The 15,325-nt window shown below is 31.9% G+C and overlaps 1 long non-coding RNA gene and 1 pseudogene across 1 annotated transcript; both read left to right on the top strand.

Annotated features, from left to right (window-relative positions):
- Positions 1-1,739: 1,739 nt before the first annotated feature.
- Positions 1,740-5,106, top strand: LOC115969300. Its single transcript, XR_004086922.1, has 2 exons — positions 1,740-2,145; positions 4,807-5,106. It is a non-coding gene; the product is annotated as an uncharacterized LOC115969300 (long non-coding RNA).
- Positions 5,107-8,845: 3,739 nt separating this feature from the next.
- Positions 8,846-14,724, top strand: LOC115966998 (annotated as a pseudogene).
- Positions 14,725-15,325: the final 601 nt, after the last annotated feature.

The raw sequence follows: 15,325 nt of genomic DNA, 5'->3' as shown, positions 1-15,325 counted from the left end.
TGTTTTCTAATATCTACGTTCATAGTTTTTTTTTTTGTTTTTGTTTTTGTTTTGTTTTGTTTTTTTTTATTATTATTTTTTTATTTTTTTATTTCTGGGGTTTTGATTTGGAAAACCGGTTTTGTTGTTGATTCATCACCAACAGCAAAACTTTTATCCCTATCGAAAAATATATGGATTTAGTAGAAGGTAGGCATGGTTTTTTTTTTTTTCCTATTCAATTACTGTTTCAAATTGTATAAAACTATTCCCTTTTTTGATTTGGGAAATTATGATTCATTCATTCATTCTGTTCTTTCTTTGCTGAATTTATTTGTATTAAGGAACTATCATTTTGTATGTGAACGTTCTACTCTATGAAATGGGCAGTACTTTTATGATTTCTTCTTTTCATTTTGCTTTGTTATAGTGTGAAACTTGGAAAACATTTGTTTGTTTATATGTGAATTTGATTTGGTATTTGATGTTTACTATTAATTAAAGCCATTTTTTTTTTAAATTTTGTTTATGAATTCATGGTGTTGAATGGGAAGCCAAGTCCAAAGAAGAAGAAGAAATTGTCAATTCTTCCCCTTTATTATATCTCTTATTTGGTGTTTTTTCTTTTCTATTGATTTCAATATTTGTTTTATATTGAAATATTAAGTGCTTTTTCTTTTCTCTCTTTTACTATGGATTGCCTGCATTGCCATTAATTTTGTTACTAACAATAATTCCAATTTTTGTATCTTTTTGGTTTCATATGTTTGAAGAAATGTTGATGAGAGGGTTAACAAGAAAATTGATAATCATGTCAGTTGAATAATCCCAATTTTTTTGTTGGTAAACCTCATCGATAAATGGGTTTTCAGAACAGATAAAAATTGTTCATGTGTGTTTCATTAGATTTATTGCAAAAATGAAAGTAGTGACATGTAATCTGTCTCTATTGTTCTTGGGCATGGAAAACACAGATTGACTATGCTTCAACCTCTCTCTCTTAAGGATTTTCCATTATCTATTTTTTTTTTTTCAAATCAATTTTTTCCTTGGTTTCTCAATTCCCATAAAACTATTCGAAGAAAGGCTTGAACTGAATTTTTGGTCAATTGTTTCTTAGTTCTGATTTTATTTTAAGGTGAGTGGAAGAAAAGGCAAGCAGATGTAGAAGCTGTCTAGGAAGCTAGATGTAAGATAAAGCTTAAGAGATAAAGCAGCATGACAAGCATTAGGCCATTGTGACTGAACAAATATGAGGTAATGTTTAGTACTGTGTAGTGCCATGTTATTGAGATATCTGCAACTGCATGAGAATTGTATTTTCTCATGTAATCTTGATGTTATGAGTTTGATGTTGCATTTTAGATCCTCTTTATGATCATCAATGACTGATTAAACAACTCAGAAAATTTTACCTACTAAATGCAGGTTATAAGGGTTGGGATAGTAGCTTGATGCCAAATTAGCAAGTGAGGGAGACAAAGGAGAGTGAAGGAGAGAGAGAGAGAATAAGAAAGATAAGAAAATGCTTTAGATTACTACACCAACACTGCCCAATATATATATTTCTAAAATCTATGTGTTTTGAGTAGTTGATAGGCTAAATCTAGAAAATTTAGAGTACGTTTTATGGAATTTCTCAAAGAAGCTTTATTGCTTTCTAAAATAAATTTGTTATCTGGTGTTTATTTCCCTATTTGATGCAGAAAGCTAAATATTATAAACAATTATTCTTTTTTCCTTCCATAATGGTTTTAATCAGATAAGAATGATCTTATTTTGTAGTTAATATTTTCAATTGTAGATTAGGAGCTGCATTCTAAAGAATTATGTTCTTCCATCCTTTATAAAGACAAACCATGTCATCATTTATGACATTAGTAATAAAAAAAATCGATTGATATTGATATTAATTCAAATTTTTATAAATACTTCCTTACCTTATGACAATAGTAAGCTAGAAGTTTAGTTTTTATTTTATTTGTAAATTCTTACAATCATGGACCAACAAAATTAGTGATCTGCTATTTGCTCCAAAGTTAACATTGATAGTATTATTGATGTGTAGGTGTAGAAAAAAATTTTTAAACACCCCAAAGTGGATATGGTAGGCAAGATTACCATCATGCAATTGCTGCTGAAAAGCTGTCAAACTTAAATCCTTTTGTAAGTTTTTGCTTCCTTTTAATTTACTTCTTTTATTTGATTTGTAAAAAAAAGTTGGGATTGTCAAATGATCATCGTCCCATTTTTGTTATATCTGTGACCTTTTGTAATTTCCTGTCACTGAATTATTTAAAAAACAAAGTTTTGAATGTGTTTATATCTATAATTATTTATAGCTATGAATTTATTTCCTTATGCTCAACCTTTAACATTCCGATGTAGAGAGTTATTATAGTTCTTTATTTGTATGGATCATATTGTTTGAGTTTTGTATTTTGGTTTAAATGAGAACCCATATCCAAAAAAATTGCTACTACCAGTAAAGTTTTTTTTTTTAATGGGTTGCAGGGCTAAGAAAGCTATGAGTTATGACACAAACATGAGTTATGAAAACAAGTTTGAGTGATTGCTTACATGTGAAGAGTATTAAAATAAAACAATGCTTGAGTGGGTTACCTAAGAGATCTCAGAATTTAGTAAGAAGAAGAGTGCTAATTTTGAAAAAAATTGAGCATATGAGAAAAAATGATGTGGTGTTTGGCTCAGTTATTGTGGCTGTGATTTACTTATTTGTTCACAGTCAGGATTGTCCAATATATTTTTGAAGAAAGAAAGTATAGAAAAGACAAAGACAGGTTGAATGTCAGAGGATTCAAGCGAGGTTTGACATGCATTGTAAAACAGCTGGTGATGATTAGCTCTTTTTTAGTAGGATTTCTAGATGTTTCTTGCATTTATAAAGCTTGCCAAAGTGGTGAAGGAAAATTTTTAATTATTAAAGTAGGAAGTAGTTTTTGTTATAAATGGGTGTTAATTTTGAATGGAGTTTCAATGTAAAGAAGACATGTTGTAGTTGGGTATGACGATAATGATGATGGTGGTGGCAACAATGTTCCCTCATCGAGTAGTTTTTTCATTTTGTTATCGCAATTTTTTACCGAAAGCATTGTTTTTTACCCTAAAAAAAATCTGATTGTGATTTTTTTTTCCCCAGCTAGCCTGGATTCTTTATCTTAATACTTACTTACATATCATTCATGTTGGGCTGGCTGTGTTTGGTTTCTGAAATACTGGAGTAATGTAATGTAATATTGGATTGGTTTTGATTAAGGTATTTGGGTTAGAATTCATTTTGTTTTGGGTTATTAACCAAATCCAAGTTAGTTTAGGTTGTAATGAAACTGTAAGTGGTGTGTCAGTATAGACTTTTTTAATATTAAATAATCACATAAGAACTATTAATTATTGTTATTAAAATTCTATCAAATATCTCCTCATTATCAATAATTTAACTTGCTTCATTCATTGAACCAAAAATTTTTTTTTTCGAAAATTCTGCTTATTAGTTATTGATGCAGTTCATAAAAATACTATAATTCAATCATTTATAAATTTGATTGTGATAGTTATCTATGTATTTAATTTGAAATTCATACTGGGTGTTATTTTTCACATGTTGCTCCTCTTTATAATTTGGTTTCCTATGTTCTTTGAGGGCTTCTTTTTTTAATTATTTTTCCTGGGGTTGTGATGTAAAGGTCTAAGAGTTCACAAATCACAGTGATTGAGGCATGTAATTGCGTTACAATGAATATCATAATTTAATGGTAAGTTTAGGGATTTTCCCCTTTTCTATTGATTTTAAAAAAAATATATATATTCCAACATGTAATAGAATGCAAACTTGGCAAAGAAGCAGGAAATTAGGAACAATGGGCATTTTGTTCTTTGAAACTTATTTCTCTGCATCTTGCCATCCTATATCTATGGTAAGCTTTTTTGTAGCAGGCATTATTCTTTTGATGGACAATTTCTACTTGAGCATAATTTGGTTTTAATGCTCATTTGAGAAATTTGAAATTTGTAAATTCTATTAAATAGTTTACTTGCTGCAAGTATTTTGATCTCTTCTAATTTCTATGTTTTGTGTCATACTATGTGCTTTATATTTTGTTTCTAGAAGGACACCATTGTAACATATGATATATATTTTTTAAATTCTATAAAAGATAGTTGGAGTTGATTTTAATTGGAATGATATTGTATTTTATACGTAGCACTGCAAGTAGGACAAATGAAGGGCTATACAACATGCCCTTGCACTAATATATATTTTACTGTGAAGGATACTTTGATGAACATTTTCTTTCATTTTTTTTTTTCCTCTTTTTTATATAGGCTTGGGAAGAGTTTTAGACTTCCATTTTCTTCTCTTTTTTTCCAGCTAAAAGTACTTGCCTCTTTGTAGTAAAAAAATTTCAGCTGAGGTTTTGGACTTTCTTTCATCAAAAGCCAGTGAGTTAGGCAACTTAGATTTGGTGCAAATGTGAGTTGGGTGTTTTGTCATTTGATGAGTTGCCTTGAATGTGTTTGATTATTGTTGTCAATCAGAATCACATTAGAGTTTTGAATGAGATTTACACTACTTTGACTCAAAAGAACAAAAAACTAAGCCCTCTCTCAAAAGTCTTTTTAAAGAATAGAGAATGCCAAGAAGAAATTTGCACTTGACCATAAATTAGGATTTAATATTGGATTATTTCAATGAATTATGTAGACTGCTTAATCTATCCTTTGGAATTGTTTTCCCAGTTTCAGGCTTCTTTTTTTCCTTCTTTCTTAGGTAAACAATATTGAACTTCTTCTTTTCTTTGTTTGCAGCTTCATCCTGATGCCAAACTCAGGATTTAATGTCAAAATCAAAGTTTGAGAGGGAATTTGCAGCTTGAAAGTAGATGGATTTATTGCATTTTGTACGTTAATAGCAATTTCCCATTTTGATTTGCAAGGACATTCTCACAAATTTAGAGACTACTACGTCCCTCTTGGCAGATATGTTCTGAGACTTACAAGACTTACAATGAATATAAAGCATAATATTAAATTTGTATCAGCAAAAATGGTGTCCTCACACACTTTATATATAAAAGAAACTGAGGAAACATGAATTTTTTATAGTTATATTTTTCCAGTTTCTTTCATTCCTGTTGTAACAAAGAGACAGAACTAAGTTAAACATGCAAAAGGTTAAATTTTATTTGAATATTCATGTTTTATCAATAATTGTGTTGTGTCTATTGCTATGAAACAAATTGCAGAGCTTGGAAAGTGTGCTCATTTCATCTTTGATTACTATGTTTTTAGTTATTTTAATTTTTCGACCAAGTCAATATAGTGTATATAATTGTATTGTGGCTGTTTGGATCAGTTATATATTTGCTTGAATGCATCAAAATTTTCCTTATAATGTCTATTGAATTTTGCATAAGAATTTGTATCATGACTATAATGTAGTGATGTCAAATAGGCTATTGTTTTCTTCTCATCATCTATTGAGTATTTTTTTTTTTTTTTTTAGAAAATCTTTAAGAAGTTGAATGCATGCTCAGTTGCTTAATGGAACACTATGGAGTTTTACCCAAGAAATATGATGAGTTAAAACACTTTGTTTTCTGAAATAGTATGACATGGTTCAGATATATAGATCTAACAATCTAAATTTTCCTTTCCATTTTTTCCTCCTCTCTTCCCTTTTTTCTTTTAAAGATACATAATGATATCAAATTCTTATAACTTTATTTTATATATATATATATTTCTAAGTTTTGTTAATGAAATTTTCTGGTTAATAATATGAATTTAGACTTAACTGAGCCTTTTAAACATGAATAAACTCATGATTAATAATACATCCATTCCCGTGCGGTAGCATGGGTTACATACTAGTAATAATAAAAGCTCCCCCCCCCCCCCCACCACAACAAAAAAGAAAAAGAAAAGAAAAGGGCCAAAACATTGGGAACTAATTACTAATTTAAATTTTCAACTATTAAACTTTAGTTTATTTTATTCCTTCAACAATTAGTTATATTAATGCAATCTCACTCCATTCAAACAACAAGTTAATGTCGTCATTGAATCCTCTCTCTAATTAAATATTACTAGAATGGTTTGATATCTTTTTAAAATTTGACACTTTTCATATTAGCCTTTTAATGTTTGATCAATTTAGCATATCAACTATCTAAAAATAAAATAAAATAACTTAGAAATGAGAGGATATCTAAGAATTAAATGATTTGTTTCAGTTAGCTCAATTGGTAAAGTTTCTAATGGTTAAATAAGATATTTAGGGTTCAATTCTTGTTTACACCAAAAACTGATTGGTGTCTTGATTTAATAATAAAGAGCTATCATCAGCATGGTTTTGAAACCTAGACCGGACTGTACAGTCCGACCAGAAAAACCGCGAACCTCTCAGTTTTGCGATTTTTTTAGCTTCAAGAACCGCTCTATGAGAAAAAAGCAGGGACCCATGCGAACCGTGGTCGGACCATACGATTCTGAGAACCGTGACCAGTTTTTGAGGTTTGGACGGTTTCTTTTTGTTTCGGCTTTTCCAGTGAATTTTGGCTAGTACATCGGTATGAAGTTACGATTAGATCTAGAAGAAATGAAAAAGAAATGAAAGAACACGAAGAAGAACAAAGATCGGAAGGAGATCTGATAATTTTTGGAGGTGCTTAAACTTCACTGATTCACAATCTTTAAATCTACTGCAGAGAGAGACAGAGAGCTCAACACTGGACCATTTCGGCCATTCTAGACGAAAAATGTATTTCGGTTCGAAATGGTTTCTTCTACAATTTTTTCATTTAAACCAAAAAAAAAAACCATGAACCAAAGGTTAACAGAGGCGTGGTGGTGGACCTGAAGCTTTAATTGGGCTGAGTGGAACTGAAGCTTGGTTGGACAAATCGTCATTTTATGGATGAAAGAAAGAATAGTTGAATAAGTGGAGAAGGAGACGAGGAGAAAAAGTAACAAAAAGAATAAACAATAAAAAATAAGAAATGGTTGAATGTTAAAAGGTGTGGCTGAGGGATAAGAAATGGTTAAAAGTTAAAAGGTGTGGCTGAGTAGAGTTATTGTCCACACAAACTCTCTTCTATTTCCAAGGCAATCACGTAGGTCTTAAAAGTTACAATTTTGAAATTCTACTTTCAATTTTTTTTTGAAACTTTTTATTTTTTCCGTACTTAAATTTAATTTAATTTATTTTTTAAGTCTTAGATAGATAATGTTAGACTGATATTATATATTGGACTTGAGCCATTTTTATTGGGTATGTTGAGCTAAACATATAGGTTGGATATAAATTTAATAATTATATACACACTTTTAACTCAATGCATATATGGTATATATGTATTAGTAGTAATTCCGAAACGGTATATCGGTATAAACCGGTATCGAAATATTTCATTTTTTTGAATAAACCGAAACGCCTTTCGGTGTGGTATTGACTCGGTAGTAGGTGGGGTAAATGGGAGAATTTATTGGAGTTGCCACGTTTTGCTTTGCTAGTGGTTGAAGTTTTTAACTTTTTATGTTTTGCCTTTTATTTTAAAGAAAATAATTTATTCTTATATTCCTAGTGGGCCACGTTGTAGACATGCAATGCAATACAAATATCATCGGTTCAATGTTCATCACTTTAAAAATAATAATAATAATGCATTCGTAACTTTATAAGTGCCACGTTGCGAACATGCAACACAATTACACAAATACCACTTTATATATATATTTTTTATTCTAATTATTATATTATTAGATATTGTCACAAGTTTAACTAATCAACATAAAAAAAACTACTAGGATTTAATATTTCTTAAAGTTATGATATAGAAAATACATTTGAAAGATAGATCTCTTTGTTTCTATAAAGGAATAATAGATCTAGATCTCTATATTTAATTGCACTATTTTAGTTCATTTTTTAAATATTTGTAATAATTTAATATAATTATTTATATTTTAAATAATTATTAAATTAATTATGATATCATCACGGTTTGACCCCGGTTCAACCTCGGTTCGACCTCAAAAATCTTGAACCTCTCCCTTTTACAGTTCAATGAACGGTTTGGGTTTCAAAACCATGATTATCAGGAGTGGACGCCATAGGTTGAAATTCTCCAAAAAAAAATGATTTAATTTTAAAATTAAGGGATAATATTAATAGTTGAGAAACTAAATTAAACTTTACCTAATACTTGTATGACCACATTAGTAATTTAGCAAAAAAAATATCTTTTTTTTTTTAATTTTAAAGGAAAATCGTGTGAAAATGATGACTTTTTGGTTCAAGTGGCTTTTGGCTTTAACCATTTCTTTTAGCTAGCTAGGTTTATGACTTTTCATCCAAGTTGTCATTTATTCTTTACTGACCTTTGGTAAAGGTCAAGTATACTGGTGGGAGTAATACCAGTGGCGACACCACGTTATGGTGGGAGGAACACCCAGATAAAAATTAGGAACACTCTCCAATTAAAAAAAAAAATTTATTTGTTCTCCTTTCAAGGAAAAAAAAAATAAACCCAAAAATGAACTAAAATCTGAAAGAAAAAAAAAAAAATTGTAACAGATCAAATGGCAAGCCCACGGATTCTTAAAAAAAAAAAACGGATGGCAAGCCCAACCAACATCAAGCCCATGGCAAGCCCAACAGTAGCAAACCCACGGATTCTCACAAAAAAAAAAAAAAAAAAAAAAAAAAAAAAAACCCCAATAAAGGCTAAAGCAAACCCTAAGCTCCAGAATCTCCTTCAGTCCACTAAGATCCTTCGCCATACTTGTCAAAAAAAAAAAAAAATCCTTCGCCATAGACCTAGGCTTCATCACCTTAGCAATCTCGATGACATCGTCGAGCGAGATGTTACCGTTGTGCTTGATGTTCTTCGTCTTCTTCCGGTCGCGCTCCGGCTCCTTCACCACCTTGATCACTAGTGCTGCGGTGGCGGAGGGCACCACGGACACCTCACACCTTGGCCTGACGGTTCTGGACCGTTAGCTTGATCATTACGCGGAGATCGGCAACGGCATAAGCGAGATCGGCAACGGTATTTCAGTTCTCTTTCCTTTTCCGATTTTCCCTATCTCATCTCTGCTCTGACTCTCACTCTCACTCTCTCTCTCTCTCTCTCATGCTCGATTCTCAGTCTGAGTGTCTGACTTGTGTGTTTGGTCCGTTTGGAGTTTAGACTTATCTTTTCATGATATAATTATACAAATTGCTTAACTTTTCTGCTTTTGCCTTTGTTTGACCATATAAATTGCTTAGTTTTTTACTGTTTGTCTTCTTTTTGACAATATAAATTGATTAGTTTTTTACTATTTGGGTAAGTGTATATAAATATAAAAATATGTAATTTTGTTGACATTGCTGTTCGGCTCTTGTCTTTTAGTGTAGAGGTGGATGGGGCCGTGGCATTAAATTGGAGTTGTGGTATATGGTCCCTTAAAAAGTAAGTGAATACACATTATAAAAGACAAAAAAATAAAATAAAAAAATAAAAAACAATGTTAAGTTGATACTTGATATATATATATATATATATACACTTTTATTGTACTATTTTTAGTTGTTGTTTTTCATTATTTAATTACATATTTATGTTTTAATATTCTAAAATAGTAATTGTTATGTAATAACTAAATGATTTGAGTGTCAAAGAAGAAAAACTAAATGATTTGTTTTATTTGAGGATTACTTATTTGGATCAATAATTTTATGTTGTATAAGAAAATATAAATATATATTATTTTTAATTTTTTTTAGAAACCCCAAAACACTCTGAAACTGTACATCGAAATAGATCGATACCAAAATATTCAATTCCACAAAACAAACCGAAACAGGGTCTAAAACGGTACTCATAACATTGTTTTCAAGCAAAAAAGAAAAAACTAAAAAAATAAATTTCAACTAAAATCTAAAAAAGAAAAAATTGTAACTGGGCAAGCCCACTCAAGAACACCCTGAGAAAAATTCTTGGAGTCGCCACTGAGTAATACACAAATGAACTAGTTGCCGAGTATGTTTCTTATATATTGTCATGTATGTATTTTATCGAAGTAGTCTACCAAAAAATATTAACTGAATAAAAAGATTAAAAAAGACACACAAGATTGCATGGAAGAACAATTTGATATTGGAAAATAAAAAATACTTCTAAAGCTTTTTCTTTCTCAGGAGATATATTATCTCTTTCGGAAATCCTTTTGGTGTTGTAATTGTCTCAAACATTTGGCCCTGAACTTCAAAGAACAGCCCCCTCCCCCCCCCCCCCCCCCCCCCCCACCAAAAAAATGATAACGATTCCATTTTCATTTCTCTCTTTGTTTGATTCAATGTGTGTGCATCATTGAAGCAAATTTATGTATCCCACTTCATCTAATGCATCAATTTCGTGTGTCTCTCTCTTTGTTTATGTAACCCACTTCATCTAATGCATCAAATTTAGGAAGTGATTTTCTCTTAATTGCGTAATATGAGAGTTCAAAAACGTGTAAAAACACCTTTGAACGTTTAGACCCCCAAATTACAACTTAACCAATTCAAGCAATATGTCAAACAACTAGTGTGCGGAAACTTAACATATGCTATAATATGAAATTGGTTAAAAACTATCTAAGCCATAACAAAATAAAACCACAGCAGATAATAAAAAGGCAAAGATAGAGAGGAAGGAAGATGCAAACACAAAGACAACACGCGATGTGTTATCGAAGAGGAAACCGAAGCCCTCGGCGTAAAACCTCTCCGCCGCCCTCCAAGCGGTAAACAATCCACTAGAAAATACAGTTGGAATACAAGGACAGCAATAGACCCTCCAAGCCTAATCTACCCAGTGCACGTAAGCCCTCCAAGCTTCTTCCTCCAATGAGGTTGCGCCGAACCTTTTTCTTTTCTAACTTCCCGGATTCCGCTACTAGATCGTAGCATCCGCCATCCTTGGCATCTTCCAATGCTTCCCAAAACTCCAAAAGCACTCAACACTCTATATTGGTGTGGGTAGTGTTTGGATAGAAATCTCCTCTCAATAGGTATGACAATGAGAGAGGGAATGAGAAGAGACTACAAAGGTTTCTCTTTAAGAATGAGTAGCTCTCTCTAATTGGGTGGGTGTTTTGAAGAAACCTCTCTTAGGGTTTTTCTTTCTGAATAGCCACACATATCTTGTGGGAATGAGGGGTATTTATACTGGTGTGAGAATGGAATACGAAGAGTCAGTTTTTCCAAAAACAGGGCTGGCTGGCGACTTGACCCCGCGACTTGACTGAGTCGCGAGTTCAAGTCGCGAACTAACTTAATGGCCAGTCTGGATTTTTGTCGTGTAGTGCTCCAGGTGGCGTGACTGTTCAGCTCCCCTGCATGCTCTGCACGTGAGCAACTTTTGGCGGCTTGCAAGCCGCGAGCCACCCGCGAGTCCTAGCCGCGAGCCTCTGCTTCACTGCACTGTCTTGAGCATTTCTTCACACTCTCTTACACGCTACCCTTACATGATTCCCACCTAAATACAAGGTTTCTAAATGTTATATTACAAGCAAATTTGTCATGGAATAAAGCCAACACATGGTTGATTAAATTCAACCTTACATAATACATGCCAATTCAGTACGTTAGGGATACTGATGGATCACTCTTAATTTCCTTTCAGTGCTCTTATTCTTCAACACTCTTATCCAGCTATTTTCCTTTTTGTTTCTGCACCTTACCAACCTATGCTTTTTTGCATGATCAAGGACCTAATCAACACAAATCACGTTTCTTTATTCTTCCATCTCTCTCTCTCTCTCTCTCTCTCTCTCTCTCTCTCTCTCTCTCTCTCTCTCTATATATATATATATATATATATATTTGTTTGCAGGGAAATTAACAGAAAATAAGTAGGTACTTTTAGGAAATGGTACCCACTATGTTAAAAATTGCGTATTTCAATTGTTTTAATTTTTGTATTTTTTTTATTTATATTCATGAAATCAAGACTTCTTTTTTTAGAACAAAAAAAAAAAAAAAAAGCATTTAGAATACATAATTATAGTCATATTGGATACCATATTCTCAAAAAAACATAGAAGTATTATAGAACTTCCTCAAACTATATTGACTACCAGTCACTATGATGATACAATATCAACATATTATTGCACTATGTTATAATTGTACATCTATATATATAGGGGCCAGAGGAGACTGGAGGTGTTTTGAGTGCTCACTAATTACAGACCAGCAAGTTTATGCATGTAATTATGATGTTCATTCATATCTAAGCATTCTTGTATTCTCTTGTCCATGTAGAATGAATCTTATTGAATAGTTAAGTACTAGGGTTAAGATCTTTATTGATTTTATAATGTATATTTTTTTTATTGTATCTAACAGACTACAACAAAGTATCACGTTATTTATATTTTCAAATAACATACTATTATATAAACCTTTAAAATTTTTAAGATATAATCTAAACTATGAAATGAGAATGATCATTTTCCTCCAAGTTCAGACTTCCACACACCCTCCTAGGAAGATCTAACACCAAACTTTAGAAAAAAAGAAAAGAAAATGAAAATGAAAATGAAAATTTAGTCAATAATTGAAACATGGTGGGAGTAGCCAATTTGCAGAAGGCAAAGGCCCTTCTCTTTTGTACAAATTTTGCTTATGATTTTCCGAAATGAAAGCTTTCTTCCATTTTCCTTGTGTAGGACTGGAGCTATATATGCATGTCGATATCTCCGGTGGAACTGATCAAAGTTTCTCTAAATCATTTGAGAAAACAGAAACTAACTCCATAATAAGGACAACTTTCCTTGACTCAATTGGTGCCCATGAAATTTACTCATCCGAGGTAAGATTGACTAAGTTGACTTATATATAAGATGCTCAAGTCAATAGGCTTTTATTTTTTTTTTGGTCCATTTGAGATTCAGTAATCTTGCTGTTCATAAAGAGTACTTAAACACGGGACAATTATCATTTATGAACCACGGACACTTCATTTAAGGTGCCGTACATGAGTCATATTCGTATCATACTGATGTCATATTGCCCGTTTTATGTTATAATTTTTCAAAAATTTCTTGTGTCATCTTAAATTATCATATATCTTATATATTATATTATTAAAAAAAGATTTTGTTAACATATGCTCTAGGCATATTCGTTTAGAAAATACTTTAAAAAATTATGAGAAAAAAGGCAACTCATTTTTTAACAATTTTATATATTTTCCATTAACTAGACCCTTAAAATTAAAGCCCAATATTCATAATCATCAAATCCAAATTAGTATTTTATTGTAGCTTAATTTTCTGCACAAAAGTCAAGAAAACCATCTCACTCGCTTAGATAAGATAACCTTATTAATACAACTGTTGAATGTTTCTATATGTGGGGACAGCTTACAAACTTGTTACATTTTAAATCTTATACTTTAGGGGTTATTTTAAATTAAATCCGGAAGTTTGAGATTGTTACAAATTAAATCCTATAGTTTCGTTAGTTTCAAATCAAATTCTAAACATCTAAAATTGTATAAATTTAAATTCCTAGCTAAATCCGAAAATCAAACCCCCTCAAACCAAATTAGAATGAGATTGATGTCATATGACTCGTATCAATAAAATAATAATTTTTTTTTTTGAATTGCTTCCTTGTTTTGTGTTTAATAGCTGAGGAATTTGTTTTTGAGTTTTATAATCACTCTTTGATGTTTTATGTACGAACTTGTTAAATAAGAGTAGGATTAATTTTTCCCTCTTGGTTTCTTCTTTCAGCCCTTACAGAGACAGTGGCAACTACCTTCTTTATATTCACACTCATTACATCCATTATTTCATGCTTTGAATCTCATGTCTCTGAACCCAAGCTGCTGGTCCCGTTTATGGTGTTAATCATTTGTTTCGTCTTCATCTTGACAATCATTCCTCTATCTGGGGCCATTCTGAATCCATTGGTTACATTCATTGCAGCCCTCAAGGGTGCTGTTACTCTTGTACGTGCATGCGTCTATTTCTTGGGGCAATGCACTGGCTCTATAATGGGCTACCTCTTGATCAAGTGTGTGATGAGCCATGATGCAGTTGTCAAGTACATGTTAGGTGGGTTGCACCATCAATAGCAATGGGTCTGGTGTAAGCCTTGGAACTGCACTAATGTTAGAGTTTGTGTGCACCTTTATTGTCCTCTTGCTTGGTATTACAGTGGCATTTGACAAGAAAAGGTGCAAAGAACTTGGGGTGACTATGGTTTGTGTTCTCTTATCAGCATCACTTTCGATAGCAGTTTGTGTCCATGGTGGTCACTGGGGAGCCAGGCTATGCTGGTGCAGGCCTGAACCCTACAAGGTGCTTAGGCCCAGCATTGATTCAAGGAGGTCAATTGTGGTAGGGACATTGGGTATTTTGGTTGGGGCCATTTCTAGCTTTGCATTGTTTTTTATGGTTACTCTAAAACCCTACCTAAGGAGGGCTTGGTCAATGTCAATGGAGGGTATGATATCATGAAGCTAGCAAGGGCTTGTTTTGAAGGAAATGGCTCTCCCAATTATCTCAAGATAAAGATTAAGCTTCTATGCCATGGCATGGAAAGGCTTTTAATATATAGTTTTTATTTAAGGCTTCAAATTGTGGTTCAATTAAACTTTCTTTTCTCTTGTCACAAGGCTGGTCTTGTTGAAGGAAAGACTTCTTTAGCAAATGTATCACTTTCTTTTTAAAAGATAAATCTGAAAATGCTATCCCATTTTTCCCAAAATTTCATTTTCGTCTAATGGCTTTTGGCTTTACCATTTCTTTTAGCTTGGATTATGACTCTTCACCCGAGTTATAGTTTATTCGTTTATTGGTCTTTGATAAAAGGTTAAATATTCTGATCATGAGAGTTCTACAAAAACGAACTAGTTGCCGAGTATTTATCTTATATTGTCAACTTTCTATTTTGTCGCAGTAGTCTACCAAAAATATTAACTAACTGAATAGGTAACTTTCTCATCATGAGATAACTTTCTTGCGGAAACCCTTTCGGTGTAGTGATTGTCTCAAATCATTTTGAGAGCCGTGAAATTCAAGAAACACCGAACACGTTTCCTAAAAAAAACAAAAGAAAAATTGTTAATTGTTATTATTATGGACTTTATTTATACAATTTAAAATTGTATGACGTGAGATTGCCATTTGAATTTATAAAACAAAATTAAATTGTATGACATTAAATTGAATTGTTAATTCAATGGTCGAGTTTTTTTTTAAAAAACTTTTTTATAGAATTTCAGCTTCTAATGATTATATTATTGTAAATATTAATCGGTTTTTGGTATAAGTAGAAAATTGA

Source organism: Quercus lobata, chromosome 11, assembly GCF_001633185.2.
Source record: "Quercus lobata isolate SW786 chromosome 11, ValleyOak3.0 Primary Assembly, whole genome shotgun sequence".
NCBI lineage: Eukaryota > Viridiplantae > Streptophyta > Magnoliopsida > Fagales > Fagaceae > Quercus > Quercus lobata.
This window is presented reverse-complemented; position numbering and strand designations above follow the sequence as displayed.